Source organism: Myotis brandtii, unplaced genomic scaffold, assembly GCF_000412655.1.
Source record: "Myotis brandtii unplaced genomic scaffold, ASM41265v1 scaffold612, whole genome shotgun sequence".
NCBI lineage: Eukaryota > Metazoa > Chordata > Mammalia > Chiroptera > Vespertilionidae > Myotis > Myotis brandtii.
Genome location: NW_005370328.1, coordinates 1,423,196 through 1,430,009, shown reverse-complemented (window position 1 = coordinate 1,430,009; position 6,814 = coordinate 1,423,196). Strand labels below are relative to the sequence as shown.

General features: G+C 43.0%; 1 long non-coding RNA gene across 2 annotated transcripts in view; it reads right to left on the bottom strand.

The window, feature by feature from the left end:
* Positions 1-651: 651 nt before the first annotated feature.
* Positions 652-6,814, bottom strand: part of LOC102251862 — a 77,294-nt gene continuing 71,131 nt past the window's right edge. For both annotated transcript variants that reach the window (XR_314362.2, XR_314361.2), the window contains 4 exons: positions 5,423-5,601; positions 4,769-4,819; positions 3,730-3,791; positions 652-841 (listed from right to left, as the gene is read on the bottom strand). This is a non-coding gene — a long non-coding RNA (uncharacterized LOC102251862). The remainder of the gene's footprint in view (positions 842-3,729; positions 3,792-4,768; positions 4,820-5,422; positions 5,602-6,814) is intronic.

The following is a 6,814-nucleotide window of genomic DNA, read 5'->3' as shown; positions in this document are numbered from 1 at the left end:
AACGGTTATTGACCAGATTGATCATGGGAACAGATCTGCCGGCGGTAACCTTGTTTAATGATATGTTGCTGGGCTCAGCACCTTGCTGGAGCTGTGATTCTGCAGCGGCTGGGGCCGCGTGATGGATCGTGGCAGGAAGCTGAAGGCGCAATCACTCACCTGCTGTCACAGCCTGGCCCCGCCTGTCACCTTCCCCCAGAAGTGGGCGGCCAGGCTGCCCACCCCTGGGAGACAGGAGGGCTGCCCGGAGCCTTGCACCTGCCTTTGTAGGGCATGGCTGCAAGTTTTGGGTTTTGATTTTGTGTGTCCCCAAAAAATACTTGAGTCCTCTCCTACCTTAGGCTTCTCAACCTCTTCCTCGCACACACAGCCCTTTAGGGTTTATTTGAACGTGGCCAGAGACCAAGCAAGGCCTATTTACATCAGAAGATCTAAAGATTCAGGGAATATGATTATTTTCTAGAAAAACACGAAATCCTATTTTATGACATTTTTTTTAAATATATTTTACTGATTTTTTACAGAGAGGAAGGGAGAGGGATAGAGAGTTAGAAACATCGATGAGAGAGAAACATCGATCAGTCGCCTCCTGCACACTCTCTACTGGGGATGTGGCCACAACCAAGGTACATACCCTTGAGTCCGCCATTGAACCAAACCAGTTAGGGCCATTTTTCTCTTTTTAATCAATGCCTTAGTGTGGTAGAAGTTACACAGGAATTGGGCATGGTGGTACCTGGATGGAGGTTACTGGGCTGGAAACTCTCAACTCGGTTCTGTGTTTTCATCTTGGTATGTCCGGCACCTCGCACGTAAGTGTTTGCTCCAAAAAGATAGGGACCTGTGTAATTTAGTTTGAGAAAGGACAGAGTAGAATAAGGGGATACTCATATACTCAACCAATCTTGAATAATTCCCTATTGCTTGTCCCATGAAATCTAAGCTGGTGTCTCCCGTACAAGGTGACCCCAAACACCGACTGTACTCTCCAACATGAATGCCTTAGTTTCGTCAGGACTACTTTATGATTCCCACTATCCGTGCTTATTCTTTCCCTCTCTGAACCAGCCCTTCTGCAGCCAGCCTGGTGCCGCCTCTCACAAGAAGTCCTCCTTGATTACACCAGCCTTTATTCGCCCCTTATTTCACAAGTCGGTTCCTTCTTAAGATTTGTGGGTCCAAGGATGCTAACTGCATCCTCAGCTCTAATACTGCCACTTGAAACCTGAACTAACTCATTAACACATTGATGGCAAATTTGGATTAGGGATAGACATACAAAATTTATTCATATTTTGCAAAAATGCTGGGGCAAAGATGTTCTCTTTTCCTATGCACGAGCAAGCACACGGGTCTAAGAGCTTCTGCGGGACTAGGAGAAAGCTAGGCCTGGAATGAAATTGGCACTTTTGAAAATAGGAAAAGAGAAGGAAAAAGACATTTGATGAATCACTGAGCTACTCAGGCCTTAACGGATGCCAGTCCGAAGACCACTCAGTTTTAACCTGAGTATACTCTGGGTTTCAGCCAGTTCCTCAAGAATTCTGTTACTTGCAACTAAGAGCAGCTCCATTTTCTTGGAACTCAATTTTCACTGAGGACAAACAGACACTTCATTTTGGCTTTCCTATTTTTTTTAATAAGCACTCCTCTCTTGCATGAAACTGAAAACTTTCTAAGTTACTCTTAAGCTAACAAGGAAGCAAGTAAGTCTAATATGCTGAGATGATGCATTGAATTGAAAGGGTAGATAATCTGTATCCTGATTTGGTTACATGTTACTTGTCTCTTTCTCAGATAGGCCCTAGGATCCTGTCTTTTTCACAGTCTCTATATCAGTGATGGCGAACCTTTTGAGTTCGGAGTGTCAGCATTTTGAAAAACCCTAACTTAACTCTGGTGCTGTGTCACATATAGAAATTTTTTTATCTTTGCAACCATAGTCAAACAAAGACTTATATTTTTGATATTTATTTTATATATTTAAATGCCATTTAACAAAGAAAAATCAACCAAAAAAATGAGTTCGCGTGTCACCTCTGACACGCGTGTCATAGGTTCGCCATCACTGCTCTATATCCTAATTATATTGCTTTCACTTGAGAAAGAGTCCTGTGGATATTATTATTAATCCTATTACTAATAAATCACTATGCCAGTCTTCAAAAAATTTGCACAAACAAGCTATGTGCACAATACCTTATGGAAAAAAATCAAGACAGCCAGCCTATAAGCCACAAAGAAATCAAAAAAGCTAAAAGACATTCAACACAAAGAAAAAGTAGCTGCATGGGGATTTGGGGGAAACAAATGATGTAGAAAAGTGGGCCTCGTGGCTTTGCGGTGGAGAGCTCTGCGGTGGTCGGTTCCCTCTGGCTTCTTGTCCCTTCTGCCTGTATCTTTAAGGCATTAGCCTCGCTCTCAACCCAAAGTTGACAGTGAGGTGCTGCAGCCCCCCAAAACAAAAATGGAAGCAAACAAAAGATAGTATGAAGTTTTCTAGCAGACCAAATGCATTTTGAGGCTCCAGCTTTTCCTGTTGTTTTTTTTATATAGTCTTTTTCCTTTTTCACTCCCACCAATGTGGTATTACAGCATTCCTTAAAGAATGCCCATGTGTGTGTGTGTGTGTGTGTGGTTTTGAGGGGAAAATGGAAACGTATAGATGCTTTAGTTACTGAACAGTACCCTCTATCACTTACCTGCCTCTGAGGTCATCTCACAACCAGCAGCGATGAAGGCGATGAAAACATTTCCCTCTGACAGCTTCTGGTCTTTGCTGACACACCCAGTGGCCGGCCACTGTGGCAGCTATAGACCAGTTTCTGAGCGTGTCACTTATTTATAAAGGCAAAAGGAGGTTCACTCCCCCCCTGTGTGCTATCTTTTTGGCTTCTCTATCGACTTTTGGGTCTCTGTTTATCCTCTTTAAGCAAGATGTCAAAAACCCAGTGCAAAAAGGACAGACTCGCACCCAACGCCAATGTTTCTTTCACCCCCTCATAAGGTGTCTGTGTTGTTTAGCCTGATTGCCTTTCTGTCCGTATCCACTTCATTGGTAAGTCGTAAGTGTAAGTCGAAGCAGAGCAGAAACTCAATGCTATTCTAGAAAACAGCAGGCGTTTCTCTATGTGTACATGAAAGCTATTTCTTATTGAATGAGAACCTTGTTACAGTGATATTATAATATAAGGAAGAGGACTTTTTCATCTTATAATAATGAACGACATTGCTCAAGGAACATTCTGTATCGTGAACACTATATAACTACTGGTCTTGCATGATGGTTAATATAAAAGAAATGGGCAGAATTAGCTATCAATCTAGGATAGCCTGATGCTAATTACAATAAAGTCGTGTGCATATAAAGTTGCTTCTTAAAATGGACTGTTCTGATAGCTACAATTTGTAAAGGTCATCCAAATCATATTTAAAGTTCTGTGTGTGTAGTGGGGGGGATCTTGTTTTAATGAAACGAATGCACTTCTTCTTAAAGACAGTGGTTGGCACTGTTTGTACTACACTCACACATCATCTATCCACAAACACAGCAAACAACACATTGACTCAGCATCAAATATCACTAATTCTCTAGTCATTAGAAGCTTACCAGAAAACATGTACCACTTTATGCTCCTTTTTAATTCTTATTTTTTAAACAGAGAAAATGGCAATATAAATGAACTTGATTTAAGATATCTTCAAAAATGTTCTTATATAAATATTTACCTCAAATTGTGGATCAGTTGGCCCATCGGATGTTTAAACTCCTGGATTACGCCAGATTGTTGCTATAATAGGTGGAATATAAAAACAAAAATGCTTCAGAGGTACAGGCCTGCTTTCTAGAAAGATGTTTATCAGCTAAAATGCTTAATCCGTCTGCGTATAATTTGCCAGTGTAAGACAACTACACAAAAGCATAAATCTGTGTTTGGGAATATAATCTAATTGGCAACATTTTTTGGACACATTTAATATTTGCTGTAATTATAAAATTCAGATGTACTGCTGTAAAAGAATATTCTGGTGTCCAAAAAAGGGAACATTTTAAATGTTGTTGTGTTGCCCACTCCAGCTCTATCATTTTATTCAATCTCTCAGGCTGAACCTAAAAAGCACGAGGAAAAATGGTAAAGCATTTCAGTGGGCGTGTGAACATCTGTGGGCATCACTGGAAGCCACTTAATAATCCCAATGAAAGAAGTTCCACATTTTAAAATCTGAGACCTCCTCATGCAAATCATTTTGCCTTGAGCCATTTCAAAAAGAAATGAAGGACCTAGAGGGTTTCACAGAACACTGGTGAGACCGTTTTCAACTTTGATCTGACAGTAATTAGTTAAGATCTTGACTGATCATAGCGCAAGCAGACTCCAAAATCTGGTGCCCAGCTAATATGAAATAGGGCCGCAATCTAAGATAAAAATCCCTGCTTTATCTGACATGGTATTTCCTATGTTAGTGGATTATTGAGTGGCATATAATGAAACGATGAATCATTCATTGTGTAGTAAAGTGATTCACCATGATGCAAGTACAGTTTTTACCTCATGCATAGACATCAAGTTCAACATTAGGTAGTTGTTTACTTAAGCTTAAGTATACGTATACAGGCGTTAAGTATATATACATTAAACCAAATATGTCTAAGTTCTTTTTCTGTTTAAAAACTAAGATTTAAGCCCTAGCCAGTTTGGCTCAGTGGATAGAGCCTCGGCCTGTGGACCAAAGGGTCCCCGGTTCGATTCAGGTCAAGGGTGCGTACCTTGATTGCATATCGATGTTTCTCTTTGTCTTTCTCTCTCTTCCACTCTCCCTAAAAATCAATGGGGAAAAATAAATCCTTGGGTGAGGATTAACAAAAAAAGAAAACACAACAAAACTAAGATTTAAGGAAAATACCTTTCACACTTAATGTAATTATGGGAAATGAGGTTGTCAGCACGAAATGAAGTCTAGGGTGTTACCATGAGCTGTTTGGTCCCCCCTCCCCCAGCGTAAAGTTTATGCTGAGATCAAGCTCAGCGCTACACTGAACTTCTAGAAAAGATGACCTTCCTATTCTATATACGAGGAACTAAAATTTAAAACTCACGCCACAGCCAATCCCTGCAAAGCATGCCCTTCTCCCCACAGGTAGTGGGGAAGGGAGCCCAGATGACAGGACCCCCACCTGAGCCCCAGCTCCCCAGGCAGCCCAGACCCACTCTATCCATCACCGCAGGATAATGCATAGCGGTTGCACCTGTGACAGGCTATGATTGAGTGCTGAACACGGGGCCTGCCTCGCCTGGCGCCTGGCGCATTTGTATTTCTCCAGGCCGGTTTGAGAATTTTCAGCACTTGGGGGCAGGGAAGCAGGGATCCCCATTGTATTTTGAAAGAGAAATAATAATGCATTTTGATTATCGAGACATACCACAAAGGAGAAATTAGGCAGCGGAGCGCCCCGGTCCGCTCAGGTGTGCGAGAGCATCCGTGCAGCACAGAATGCAATATTATCGAGCGGTAATTTAGCTTTGATGAGTCCGGGATGCTGACCACGGCCATTCCTTTGGAGACGTCTCACTCACCCAGTCATGAAACAGATATCTGTTCCTTAGGATCACATGTAAGAAAAAGAACAAAAGGTCAAAGCTCACCGATTGTCAGAAACGGCGGTCTAACCCGACGTAGTTTAGGATGGCAAGGGATCCATTATTTTTTTCAGCTTGAAGTTCTCCCTCCATATTTTGGAAACCTCTCGTTTAATATCATAATCAAGCTATTTAAATGGTTTAAGTGGCATCATCTGCTTTCTAAGAAATTGAAATTACAGTGTATACAGTTTAAATCATTTTCTGCTAATTCAGCCGGTTCCTGAAAGCATGTCCTTAGTGAAAATGTCTTTTAAAGTGCCTATTTTTACAGCATTCGGGATATGGGGTTGAGCCTTCTTAGTAGAACCGTGTTTTTTTCTATTATAGAAGAAAAAAATATTGATATTATATTGTATCATACACATTGTTCACATAATTCGAGTTTGGGGTTCTTAACTGACTTACATGAATGCTTTTGTTAAAATAAGATTACCTGTCAAAATTGTCTTACAAAAAGAAAAAAACCCACCACACCGATGGAAAACCCACTCCCCTTCCCCAAAAGGGCAGGAGGGAGACCATTAACAATAAAAACACAACCAATCTGGATATGTAAACTCCATTTCTCGGGTTAGCATTTCCACTTGGTCTGAACCCATTCCCCGGGGCACATACATCGCCACACACACGCTTGGACTTTTTAAAAAAAATGTTGTGCTGGCAAGTGAGTGGACTGTGGGCCGCCGTCCCTTTATCTTTCCTCGTCGGGATTATGACCTTCACTTTCCCTGAGTGCGGGCCAGTGGGATCGGGAGGAAGAAATGGAGGGGCTGCGGGTGCGGAGCGCTGCGTGTCGGAGGACACCCGGGTTCCCAGGGTGGCGCGTGTGCAAACACAGGTCCCTTCGCGCCGTTGTTCCCACCGCGGGGACTGGCGCAGTCTCCATGCCTTTGTTGACCCGTCGCCAGCGAAGTTGCCCGAATATAAATAGACGGAGGCGGCTGATGAAGGAAAGGGGGGAGGGTTGCTTTCTCCGGGTGCCTGGGGGGCGGGAGCGAGGCTGAGGGTGTGGAATAAAGTCAAGTGCCGGCCAGTTTGGCGCAATAACGCAGAGCCTTCGCCCCAAAGCCCTGGTGGCCAGCTGGGCGCGCCTCTCTAGACCCTAAGCCTTGTCCTCGGCCGCGGGCCACCGGCCACCCCAGGTGGGAGGTCTGGCGCCCCGAAATGGGGAG